The sequence below is a fragment of the Carassius auratus genome, chromosome 27, assembly GCF_003368295.1.
Source record: "Carassius auratus strain Wakin chromosome 27, ASM336829v1, whole genome shotgun sequence".
Lineage (NCBI taxonomy): Eukaryota > Metazoa > Chordata > Actinopteri > Cypriniformes > Cyprinidae > Carassius > Carassius auratus.
In genome coordinates, this window is record NC_039269.1 from 29,631,158 (window position 1) to 29,645,285 (window position 14,128).

A 14,128-nucleotide genomic window follows, 5' to 3' on the forward strand; every position below is an offset into this window, starting at 1 on the left:
ACTGTGTTCTTGGTAGAGTGCACACCCTAGGCCATAACTACTTGCATTACTTACCACTGTTGGCTTTGTTGTGTCATAATATGCCAGTGTGGGTGCTGAGGTTAGCATGCCTTTTACCTTTTTGAAGGCTTCTTCCTGTGCTTCTCCCCATGTCCACACAGTGTCGCTCTTCAATAGGCTATTTATAGGGTGCAAGACAGTTCGAGAGCTCAGGGAGGAATTTTCCCAAGTAGTTTATCATTCCAATCCTTTGACACTGTTCCGTTATGTTCGTTGGGCTGGGAAGTTCTGCAATGGCTCTGACTTTCTCAGTGTGCCCGGTTTAATAAAATTTTTCCCAATGATGTGTCCATAATAGTGAATCTCAGGTTTCCTGAATTGACATTTGTCCTTGTTTAATTTCAGTCCTGGGGCTTTAATTGTTTTCAACACAGCTTGTAGGTTCCGGTCGTGTTCTTCCTGTTCTTTGCCAGAGATCAGAATTTCATCCATGACAACTTATGTGTCGGTGTGATCTCTCAGAAGTGAGCTCATTTTCTGCTGAAATATTTCCGGTGCAGATGTAATGCAAAAAGGAAGGCGATGGAAACAGAAGCGGCCCATTGGAGTTATAAAAGTTGTAAGTTTCCATCTGCTCTCATCGAGTGGGATCTGCCAAAACCCACTTGATGCATCCACTGTGGAGAACACTGTTGCACCTGACAGTTTTGGTGCAATATCCTCTAATGTGGGATGGATAAACCTTTCTCTTTTAACAGCTTTATTTAGTTTTGGTAAGATCCACACAGATCCGAGGTTTCTTATTCTTTTTAATCACTGGCACCATAGGAGCACACCAGTCTGTGGCTTCCTTTACTTCTTCTATGATGCCAAGAGACTGCATTCGCTTCAGCTCCTCCTCCACTTGAGGTAGGATTGGAAATGTGATGCGCCCCTGTTGCAGTGATAAATAAATAAATCAACAGCTCCTTTGAATCTCATTCAGTAACTGTTACCTACCCTTTTAAAATAATTTTTTTAGTTGTCTATCGACCCCCAGGACCACTGGGTAACTTTTTGGATGAATTAGATGTGTTGCTCTCAACCTTTTCTGAGGATGGTACTCTCCTAGTTATGCTTGGAGATTTCAACATTCATCCAGATAAACCTCTGTTTGCCGATTTCCACACTCTGCTTGCCTCTTTTGATCTCAACCGAGTGTCAACTACTGCTACTCACAAATCAGGCAACCAACTGGACCTTATTTATACACGAAACTGCTCTACTGATCATGTTCTGGTTACTCCACTGCACACGTCCAAAAATACTACTGATCTTATTGTGTATCAGTCACTCCTATCTTCTTTCTCTGCTAATGTCTCCTCTGCTAAAAGGACATACTACCATAACAAAATTAACAATTCATCTAACTCTCGCATGCTTTTTAAAACATTTTCCTCACTTCTTTGTCCTCCTCCTCCTCCTCCTGCTTCATCTCTAGTAGCTGACGACTTTGCAACGTTTTTCATTAATAAAATTAAACACATTAGTGCACAATTTTCCACACCACAATCAGTCAAGCTCATATCACCAGCAAACTTACACTCATTTACATCCTTCTCTTCACTCTCTGAGGCAGAAGTCTCAAAACTCATCCTTTCTAATCACCCTACAACTTGCCCCCTTGATCCAATTCCATCTCATCTTCTTCAAGCCATTTCTCCTGCAGTTATACCTGCACTCACTCACATCATCAACACTTCCCTCCACACTGGTGTTTTCCCCTCATCATTTAGACAGGCACGTATAACTCCACTACTTGAGAAACCCAACCTCAACCCATCTCTTTTAGAGAACTACAGACCAGTTTCCCTTATTCCTTTTATTGCAAAAACACTTGAACGAGCTGTGTTCAAACAAGTCTCTACATTTCTCACACACAACAATCTCCTTGACAGCAACCAATCTCTTGCTCTTGTGCTTTAATAAGCTCAGACTGTCGCGCGATACTGATTGCCTTTTTCAATGTCAAGTCCGGTTCGAGTTGTAACTTTTGGGACACTTCTCCATCTGCAATGCCGATTACAATGTGATCCCAAATCTGTTCATCTTTTTCCCTCTTACTCTCTTACAAATGCTTCCACGCTCTCCCCATGGAGCTGTGAGCGTCTATGGAAACCGGCACGCTCATGTATCGTATTTCGCTTTGGCACAAAATGTTCATCAAACTTTTTCAAAACCTCTTCATAATAGTGCTGCACATCATCTGGAAATGTAAACATGCTAAAGATAGTTTCCGACTCTTTCCCCATTGCATATAACAGCTTATTTACTTGTATATCGTCGTCTTCTTGGTTCAGCTTAGTTGGTATCTGAAAGCGGGAAAAACGCTGTCTCCAGTACGGCCACGCCGAAGGCTGGGTGAAGTCAAATGATTCAGTAGACTGAAACTTAGCCATCTCGTTGCTTCAAACTTGTTCACAGGCGAAAGATCACTTCTGACACCATGTCATGAATTCACGGATTCCTCAAAGTAGTCTTCAACAGTTTATTAACTGGATTTTGCCAGGAGCAGAGAACAGTGGCGATCTAGTGTTTTTATGAATAACACAGCTGCTCAAGGGCACGTCATTTGACGTAAGCAGGCAGAGCTAAAACCAATACAAAAGCCAGATGCGCCTCCTGTAGGGCTTACTGCAATAATCATTTAAATCACATCACAGCCGTGAACTCCAAAATTGGGCAGAACCTCCAAAATGAGGCGGGGTCTCCTTACACAAAGACTTTCACCATTGGCTGTGGCTTCAACCAATTGTTACTGACTTACATTTCAAAATAAAACTTTATAAATTAAACATTGTTTCTAGTTCATCTAAAATAAAATATTCTCCATGAGAACAGAGGCCTAAGCTGGTGGCCAGTGGTGTTTGGACCCAAGTCTGAACCTCTGCTTCATGATGTAAATTGGAATCACTCAGGTCCCAGCGAAGTAGGGATGGGCGTTTTCCGCAAATATCACATTCGAATATTTGAGCTCACAAAAAACGAATATTCGAATATTCGTTTATTTAAATTAAGTTTAATGAGACAGACGTTATTTATCAGCAACATTTATTGTTTCCGTCATTTTTGAACAAGCTTACACACAATAAGCTTGAACATTACACGTCGTGTTTTGTAGCTGAAAACAAGTGAACAAAGGAAAACCGTAAAGCAGTCTGCAGCAATTAGGCTATTGTAGAACATAGCCTACACTTAACTTTGAAACTTTTAAACTGTCAGCAAATCTTTTTTGCTTTTTTTTACATGTTTTTGTTAAGAAACACGGGCATGTAAACATGATAGGGGGAAAGTCGGCTCCTTAGTCTGTTAACAATAAGGCCGGCCGCGGAGAAAACGCGCTCTGATGGCACAGACGTTGGCGGGACTCACAAATAATGGTGTGCTAAGCGAATAAGTTTTGTGAAGCGCTTCGTGTTTTAGTTTCACCACTGAATGGGATCTTCATCTGGTGGAATACATAGCTCCAGCAAGAACTGTTCCCACTCGTCTCGGCTGGACTCTCTGTAAATATCTGAAGAACTGGCTCAGCCTTTTCCGACGAGTGGGCATTGCATCCTCTTCATCGTTGGTGGCGGCGGCTGCATCCGCACCACTCGCATCAAGGAAAATGTTCTGATAATGTTTAAAAAAGTTTTTTTTTCTTACTTCTCTCATGTTTTTATCGAGAAACCTGAGATGTTTGTGCCGAGGGTCTAAGGCAGACGCGAGAAGTTTTCTTGGAGTTTTCACTGCATTCTCCAAGTAAGTGGTGTTTATTTGTTGCTTGAGTGATGCCGCAACAATGTTCTTGAATTCGGTCACTTTGTGTGATTCTCCACGGCATATCTGAAGCACTGTAGAAGACCGCAGTTCTTAGGGCCATTCACATATCGTGTATTTTGCCCTCACAAGTTCGTTATTTCCAATGTAGGCGCGCGGTATACATGCTCATAATGGAAGTGACGCGGTCGCGATGCGCATGCGATGCGACGCGCCCGTTTTTTCCAGGCACGTCCGCACCGCATCGAGTTAAAAACATCTCAACTTTTCAGAATGCCCAAAGCGAACCGCAGGTCATGTGACAAGAACTAACCATTCAGCTTCATCCTTTCCCGTAACAACGTTGAAAGCTCAGCCAAGATGAAGGAACAGCTGATCATAGCTGTATATGGATTGCCATTTTGAAATAAATTTAGTAGCAGAGCTACTAAAAGCTATTTTTTTGTGCTGCAAATCCATTTATCCTTTGCTGAAATTTCTGCTTCTTCATGGAGAGAGCGTGTCATTGTTGCTTCGCAATGGCAGACGCCTCAGGATTGCTACTGCCTGAGTTCTTTGGAAAGAAGGAGAAAGCGGCGAGCCTAGCGTTTTCCACGCATTTTAGGCGCGATATGTGAACGGCCCCTTATTCATTCATTAATTATTTTTTGCTTGCATACATCTTCAAATATGCTGTGGAGAATAACAGAAAGTGACAAAATTAGGTTTTATTGTGAACTTTTTTTTTTTTTCGAAATTTGAATATCATTTTTATTTATCAAATAATTAGAGCAGAACGAATATTCAAATGTTCGACTATCCGTACACACCCCTACAGCGAAGGGGAAAGATTTTACTCTATAGTTTTATTCCGAGCAACGGGGACAACCCAGGGCATGACATTCGCAGCTAGGAGGGGTAGTGATGCTGGGTGTAACTAAAAAGGTGTCATTGTCCGGTGAGTCTCATATCGCATAATCTTATTAACTGTTTATGTCCTGAACTGCAAATCTCTTTACCACACTATTCAGTGCCAATCCTGCCATTCAGTCAATTTCACTGGTTAAGGTAAGGTGTTTTGGGTAGGTTTAGGGGTTAGCATTTTTTGTTGCATATTTTAAGAAACACTTTAATTGACACAACCAATGAAAACTTCAGAATCAGTTGTGGGGCAGAGTTTGCACTGAAGTGGATTGGGGGAAAAATTGTGCATACGTATCATGCGTCTGTCTCTCAATGGGAGGAAGCCTGTGACGATCGCGACCAGTGAAACACAGGGAGAGAGAGAGATCCAATTGCAGGTATTTATTAATGGGATAATCCAAATCGAAGTCAAACACAAGCCAAGGTCAAAACCAAAAAGCAGTCCAAAACAAACAAACAAAAGAAGGAACAGGAAAGGGAACGGGAAGACAAGGAATCTCGGAGGATGAGAAGACACTGAAGAATCTCGGAGGACGAGAAGACTGAGAACACGAAAGGTAAGGACTCCATACAGACAACATGAAAAGACAGGTAAATATAGGGAGGCTAATGACAATTAAGTGAATTCACCTGGTGCAATTAGCAGGAGTGCAATTACTGTGATGAACGGACAAGACTAGTGGAATTCTAGTGCCTACGATGAAGTGCCTAAGGGGAAGTGAGCCCACTAGTGGACACCCAGGGAAACAGAGACTAGACAGCGTGACAAAGCCACGCCCTATTTTGGAGCTCCCGCCCCGTTTTGGAGTTTCTGCCCCTATTTGGAGATCTCCAGGCTGCAGTTATACCCTTCTCGTCATATGTGATCAGGGTGAGCTATTATTTCTAGAAGTAATATATATAATATAATATATTGAATATTACTGGTCGTTATAATATCGATTATGTACATTAAATATTACAAGATCAGATCTCTGAATTTAGTTCGGAGGTGCCATTTTTTTTGTCCACACACGCGATCACATTCCGCTATCAGAATGCAGTCAGAGATAAATTATGAGATTAATTCAACCTCATGAGTTAATACAGCAAGAACCGCCGCGTTATGGTGAAAGCCACACGAATGGCAAGACTAAATTAAGGATAAAGAAAACGTATATGAAGATATACTTACTTTATTCGTCGTCTGCAGCGCATCATGTCTCTTTGTACTCACCCAAACATGACGCTCCGTTGTCCTCTATTTGTTTCCTCCCTCACACATTGCGGCGGTTACACAAACATGGCACACGGTGCATTTTTCAAAAACTGGTGAAGTAGTGTGCCTTCATGACGTAATATTTTGGCGCATGCGCATGAAACAAAAGAGTTACGTATTATTTCAAGCTTTCCATTTCTACTCAAGTTCAAGTTGTTCTAATTCGTTGGTTAGACTTATTCACCTAACTAAAAGTCATTTTTACAGTGCAGTTTAGCCTATATTAGAAGCCTAATGGCTATTTGAATCCAAGTTAATTTGGTTTAGATTCATTAAACTTTTGCTTGCAATTAATGCACTGTGTGTTTAAGTGACTTAAAACAACATAATGATGTTGAAAGTATTCTGTACACAGATGTAAATTATGGTAATACAAATACAGTACTTTCAGAAAATATTATTTAAAACATGTAATTTATAGAATTCATAGAGCAGGAGCTGGTGATGAAAATTTCAACAATTCAAAGTTTTATGGGAGTATACTGTATAAGAAAGTGTACTGAAGTTTATTTTTATTCATTGCATTAATGCACATAGTATATATTATAGTCTAAATAGTAATACATTTAAAATACTATATTTAAAATACAATAAAATCATAATTATGTCAAATGTATGTTTAAGTAATACTTAATTAGACGTTATCATAAAGTGCATTTTTATAAAGTGCTCTTAAGTGTGTTAAGACCTATTGTCGTTAAAGTGTAATCTCTTTAAGTACACTTAAGTGGCCTTTAATTTAAATTATATGATATTATCTGCAAATGCTTTTAAAAAAGTATACTTTTAAGATTGGAAGTACACTTTTAATACAATTAAGCACACTTCTTTTTCACAAGGGTGGTGCTTCTCGTTTTCTTCCTTCACTTTCATAAAATCTAAAGTGAGAACAAAAACTGACAAAATTTATTCCAAGAAAGATCAACATTTACCGAATACATTTCGGAATGCCTTTTGAGCGATTGCAGAGCCTTGTGTGTTAATGCAAGAATCTGTCATTGTCTGTATTCATCATGATGTAATATGCACTCTATTTCTAAACTATACTAACTGAATTATAAACCACTCCCTCAGATTACATTAGGAAAGTTTTTACAGTCATTTTAAATAAAATATCACAGCCTTTATCCATGAGTGTCATGCCAATTTAACCAGGAATAAACGACAACAATGATGGCACACACAAAGATTGGTGTCAATATGTCAAAGTTTTGCAAAAATACAGTAATTTTCATATCATTCATTGATGTGTTAAACAATAAGCATTTCATATATTGATACCAAATCCATAACTTTTTGCCAGCATGTTCTGAAGATGTTCTGGGAAAATAAATAAATAAAAAAATAAATAAAGAATATATATATATATATATATATATATATATATATATATATATATATATATATATATATATATATATATATAATTTTTTTTTTTTTTTTTTTTTTTTTTTTTTTAGAATATCAAATTGGCAAAAAAGAAAGTAACTATGTTAAAATTGGTATCTATGTTATCGGTGAAACCCGAAGAAAATATTGAGTTTCATTACAATAGGTTAATACACTCATATTTTTTATACATTTCATTATAAATTTTGCCCCCCAAAATGTTGAAACTCATACTGAATTTTATAACGATACACCAATGGGTTTGTAAAATATAGATTTTTTTTTTTTTTTTTGAATAAAATGGCTGACATGGGAAAATAAGATATGGTTTGACTCAGCATGATGCACACAATCTTCAGGGGAAAAACATTCTGTGATGGCCAAACCATTCAGAAGATATAAGAAGAAATAAAAATGTTCACATCTCCTGACCACTAGGTGGCACTGTGCCAAACCTGTGCAGGTAGCCTCAGGTCATGGTTATTATAACACAAACCAAGTTTGGTCTCAATAGACTAAAGCAGGAAATTCCAAACTCATTCCTGGAGGGCCGGTGTCCTGGCAATGCCTGGAAGCAGGCCCGGCTCAACGGGGGGGCCAGGGTGGGTCTGGCCCACCCAATCAGAGGCTTGGCCCACCCTGGCCCCACACCACATAACAGCCAATCACAAAGTTTGTCTGATATTCAATTCAGCTCCAGATAGTTTATTTTCTAATTTCTGGCCAATCCCCTCTTTTTTTTTCCCTCCGAGACAGACAGACTTAGCTCATTCACTTCGCAACCTTTGAGGTAAACGGACATGCTGAATTATAAAGCAATAAAAGACAGTAACAGCCAATTCATTTTATTAGAACTGTTCTGAAATCATACCCCCGAACTCTTTTTGGAGGGAGAGAGAGATGTTTTTCTGCCACTTGGTATCAGTCACGACCTTGGCATGAATATTCTGTAGAACGCGATGCATGCTTTTGTTTTCCGTGTCGAGTGTTCGGTGTTGCTTTCTCTGAAAATTACACGTTTGTTTCGACAGGTTTTCGAAACTGGAAAGCAGCATTAGAACATGACCGTGGTCTTCAAAAACATGCGTGCAGCCAAGCTCATTTACAAGCCTCGACCTCATGGACAGAGTTTTGCCACCGATCGGTGTCAGGGGAGACCGTAGCATGTTTGCTCGGCCCCCAACAGATAGAAAAGAATCGCTATTACATAAAAAGCATGGCAGGTGTTGTGAAGTTTTTAACAGTCAATGAGCTTCCACTGCATGGGCATTGTGAAACGTGACAGTGAGGAAGATTGCATAGCTGCGGGGCTTTTTGCCAAGTTGTTTAAATACACGTTGGAAAAAGATAAATACCTGGCCGACATTACATCAGGTATCCAACAAAATGCAAAGTACACTTAAAAAACCATCCAGAATGAAGTGATTGAAATTTTGGCATCCATGGTTCTGAAAAAAATAAAACAGAAATATGACACTGCTGATTCAGCTGCATTCTGTTTGAAAAGTGATGGCACAAGGGATCGGTAAATTTGTCCGTTATAATTAGTTTTGTGTGCAATGGTGTGCCAGAGGAACATCTGATTGGCTTGTTAGAACTCCAGCAGCTTAATGCAGATTATATCACTACTGAAATATTACAGCACTTATCTGAATTAGGATCCAGTGCTGATAATATAATGAGCCAGTGTTATGATGAAGCATCAGTGATGAGTGGGGTGCAAGGTGGTGTTCAGGCTTTATTACAACAGTTGGGCAGGCATATCCCCTACATCCACTGCTATAACCACCAGCTTCACCTCACTGTCATACATGCGATTCAAAGTGAACCTTGTGCTAAAAGATTCTTTGACTTGTCAGGCTCCCTGCACTCTTTTTTCAGGCATCATTTTGTCTCACAGAGATATGATTGCCCGTATCTCAAAAGACTGTTGGAAATCCGCTGGACAAGTCATTATGAAGTCACAAAATGTGTGGTGGATAATGAGGAAATCAATCTTCACATTCTTTTTAAGGTTTCCAATGATGATAATGCATCAGTTGACCTCGCAAAAGAATCATCTGGGCTTCTCTCTCAGCTGAAACGACGCCATTTTTTTTTTTAATTGGCAAATTTCTAATACATCTTCTTGCCATTTTAAAACCAGCTAATGCCATCCTGCAGTCTCAGCGTGTTCTTGTGCGTGACTTGTGCAGTGCAGCTGAAGACATGTCTACTGTTGAGCCCTTACCAAAACGTCTAAGGACTGTGAATCCCTCCTATGGTTACTCTTGTCAATTTTTCATCTTTAGGGCAAGAAGGGCAGTCATAATCTGAATGTGCCACTGCATCTCTAAGACAACAGATGTTGAACATACTAGATACAGCTGTATCAGAGATAGAAAACCGGTTTTCGACAAATAATTTACAGCTGATGCAAGCCCTCTCAGGTTTAATGCCAAAATCCAACAAATTTCTTGACATCCAGTTGCTTGAACCTCTCTGTAATCTTGCAGGGGTTGCAAAAACTGAACTCCAGAATGAAATTCTTGTTGCCAGACCAATGCTGTCCAAAAAACTTCCATCTGTTGCTGAATGTTCTGCTGTTTGCAAACTCTTGGAATACAAAGATGCATTTGCAGGTCTTCATAAATTGTATGTATCTGCTATGGTCATGGGTGTCTCTACTGCTTCATGTGAGAGCTCATTCTCTACTCTGGCAAGAATTGCACACAATGCTTCATGAGAGGAAAACAAACCTTGTACTTTTAGCTCATGAAAAAGCTATAACACATGAACTGGACATGGATGAGTTTGTAACCGAATTCTCTAAAATGAGTAGAAAGCTAATGCTGTAAATATTATAGTGACAGAAGTAGATATTTTTTAAGACCTGCCCTGTTTTCCTCAAATCTAAAGTCACTAAACGGATACAAGATCTATTGTACAATAATCTGTAATTTTATACTATATTAACAGACGAGAGAATAATTCTTAAGAAAAACAGCATTTCAGATCAAATTAACATTTTTAGTTTGTAACAAGTTTGTTTTAGTTGATTTAAATTGTCAATTTAAAAGAACTGCCCCTTTAAGCTAGATTTAACAGTCCCACCTGCAATACCACCATGGCCCACAGGTTGAAAACCACTGCCCTACACCCTTCAACCCTTCAACACTCTCTCTCCGGTTCTGTTTTTCAATATTTGTTGAAGAAAGAAAGACATCACACACAGCCAATACAGACTGATGCAGAGACAACAGCACTAATCCATATCTTCATTTCTTAATGGCTATTTTCTCCCTTTATCAGTGTGTAAAATCCATATACGGAGTACATATCAGAGGAAAAATGCATTGCTGGTCAGCGCCACCTAGCGTGCAGGCATGAATTAGCAGAAGGTGAACAGTCCTTTGGTGATTCGTCTCTCTTTTTCACATCACACTCAGTGTGAAAAGCCTTTAGTCTGTGATCTAAAGGTCCCACATGAGCCTTCTGTTTTATCACTGGATGCAGATTTGTAGTGATACCAAACTCCACTTAATCTACTGATCATAATGATTTCAGAAGACATGAGAATAAATTTGATTTAACATTTTATTTGCCAGGTAAGAATATATCATGTCAATTACATAATTAAACAGTAAGAACACAATAAGCATACAATTAATAATTAATGAATACATAACAGCAGTTGCTCAAAGATAAATCTGAGAGAGAGAGGCCAGAACAAATAAATGTTTAACTTAGATGTAAAACAGAACATCTTTTGGTTGGTCAGGAGCATCTCGTGACCCAAGGGTCACTCCTGGCTGGAGAACAGAAGACATCCTCACCCCATTCTGAGGGAGGTTTTCAAACTTTCTCATAATATACACAGCTGCAGTGAAATTTAAAACATTATGCAAATTGCACTGAGACATTTAAAATGATACCAAACATGAAAGAATTACAATAATATATTCTTGTAATATAATAAATGCAGTATGCAAATAAAGACACACTATGCAAACTCACACTTTCAGTGACCTGGGCTATATATTTAGTTTGAGAGCTCCCCTCATATTAGAAAGTTTGTTTAATTGGCTGGCATCTGTTTTGTGAGAGCTCCTGAACTTCTTCTTCATGGGGATAACAGGCCGGCCTTACATCATACATTCAATTCAAATCGTTGCAAAAGACACTTTACAGCAAATTTAGTTTCTACAATATTTAGTAGTAGCATATCAGTGGTTAGTTTATGTGCATATGACAGGAATGTACTGACAAATCTATTAAAGATGAACACAATTAAGAGCAATTATTATATGAAGCTATTAAACTTCTAGCAATATTTGTTAGTTCTGTATGTTGTTTCAGGGTTGGCATCTACAGTTTACATTCATCTACAAGTTTACATTCCACAAATATATATTGTTCTTTTAAGTTATTCAATGTGTTGATATCAAAATTAAGAGGGAATCTAACAACAACATTTTCTCTAGAAATAAATATTTTTGATGTTGGGTCTTTGACCATTTCAATCATTTCATTAGCAATACATTTAAGACACAGGGTCTTGAGCACTGGAGTCAGAGGGCAACCCCAACGCAAGAATTTGTTTCCTCTGGGGCCGTCTTTGAGGATCCTGTTGAGAATATCTATCAGGTATTTATCAGGTAAAGGTGGGTTTGTCTTGACTTTATCCATCTCTTTTGCCAGAAATTCCCTTAAGACAGACCACTTGATCATCTCTTTCTTTTTGAAGGTAAATAATACTGCTTTACATTCCTTCTTTCTGTCATCCGTGTAATCCACTGAATGGGACTCCAAGTGGTCACGAAGCCTCCTGGCCATGATGGTTGCTAAGATCAGGTAGTCAACATTAAATCTGTAATGAGTCTCAGATACTTTAAAAGCCTCATTAAAGGACTCTGGGATGTTCACTGATTGCTGAAGTATATTGTTACAAAAAGCACACAAAATTGGAATCAGATGATATAAGTTATTCACATAGAATGAGAGTGGTTTGCGATCTGGACGAACAGCTTGTTTTTGGTTCACTGCCAAGGACTCAACTGCATTTACAATCTCTTTTTCCTTAATCGGAGGTCTGTGGGGATCTTTAGTCAGAGCACGTTTTGACTGGTATATAGGTCTGTTGCTTAACCATTTGTCAGTAACTGGGTAAACCAAGGATAATATTTTGAATTCCTCTTCAGTGATATGCAGACATAATACTGTATATACTTCTTTAATCAGCCGTATTTCAAAGAGAACTGGCTGATGGTCAGAACAGCAATCTTCTTTAGAAATCTCACAGGTTTTAATAAAATGCATTGACTCCTCTGGAACGAAAAGATAATCCAGTCTTGACTTGAAAGCTTTGACATCATTTTTGCTTGATTTGTAAGTAAACTCACATTCAGTGGGGTGAAATCTTCTCCATACATCTACAAGTTGGAATGATGTCATAAATCCCTCCACAACTGGATTCAGTGATAAATGGGATTTGTTTTTTGTTTCAGAATTTCTGTCTAGATATGGATTCAGAGTAGTGTTAAAATCTCCTCCAATCAGTAAAATGCCATCTGCATTTTCCTCAATTACATTAATGAGTTTTATTAGTGGTCTAGTATTAGCTGGAGGATTGTATAGACTAACAAGTGTGAACAGTTGTCCTTTTAGTGTACACTTAACTATAACATAGCAGCCCTTATTATCCCTTTCAACTATGGGTGGTTCATCAAGTATATCTGCTTTTATCAAAATAGCCACTCCTCTGTTTGTTGATGTTCCTGTGGTGTAGATCGATTTCCAGTCTTCCAGCGTCTCTAAAACCTCATTTGAACGTGTCTCTTGGAGGAAAACAACGTGGCATTTCTCTATTTCGCTCCTCACTCTGTCTATTTTTTTTTTGAGTCCATTTGAATTCCAAGACATAAAACGCAGATCATCTCCAGAACTCATGATGATAGTCCTTGTGTCAGTAATCCAGGAACTTTAAACTGAAATCTAGATTATTAGAAAAAAGAAGATTGTTATTTTTTCCCCCTGCATTATTAAATAACATCATTTTTAGGATGAAATGTTCATTTAATGATAATGTATTATGATTGCCTTTATTGTTTTGAGAGCATTGAGTTGTTTAACACTGACTGAGATAATAAGTAATGGGGGACACAAGACCCAGTTTGTACACATTACAATAAAGAATAAATAATTATATAGGTTCCAGTAACTTACAGCGATAGTGATGTATGTCACCTGAAGGTGTATTATCCAGGCTTTGACCAGAGCTGCTCCAATCAGTTGTGTAGTGCGCTCTACAATCATTAAAAAGAGAGAACATTTTAACAAAGACCACATAGACACCTGTCTTAACTGTGAGAAGACTTTTCAGTATTATGGATCTTAACATCATTAATATTTAGTTATTAATATAATTTATAAGTATATTTTATATTATGAAATATTTAAGGGTATAGAGTTAAGTAAAATATTATCAGATAATAACCTAAATAAACAGTACTGTAAACTATAATGCACAAGTAGACAAACAGTTCATAACAAATACTTACGGTGCACTGGAATCACTAGCTCTCACTCTTACACAGCCGTATGTGTATGAATGCTGCTGACAAACCTTTATGAAATGAAAAGCATAGGGGTGGAGTTACACGATTCCAGTCCTGGGGATCCACAGCTCTCCTCATTTTCTGTCTATCATATTAGTCAAGTCACCTTTATTTAAATAGAACTTTTAACAATACAGACTGTGAGAAAACAACTGAACAGCATTAAAATAGTGTGTCAAAA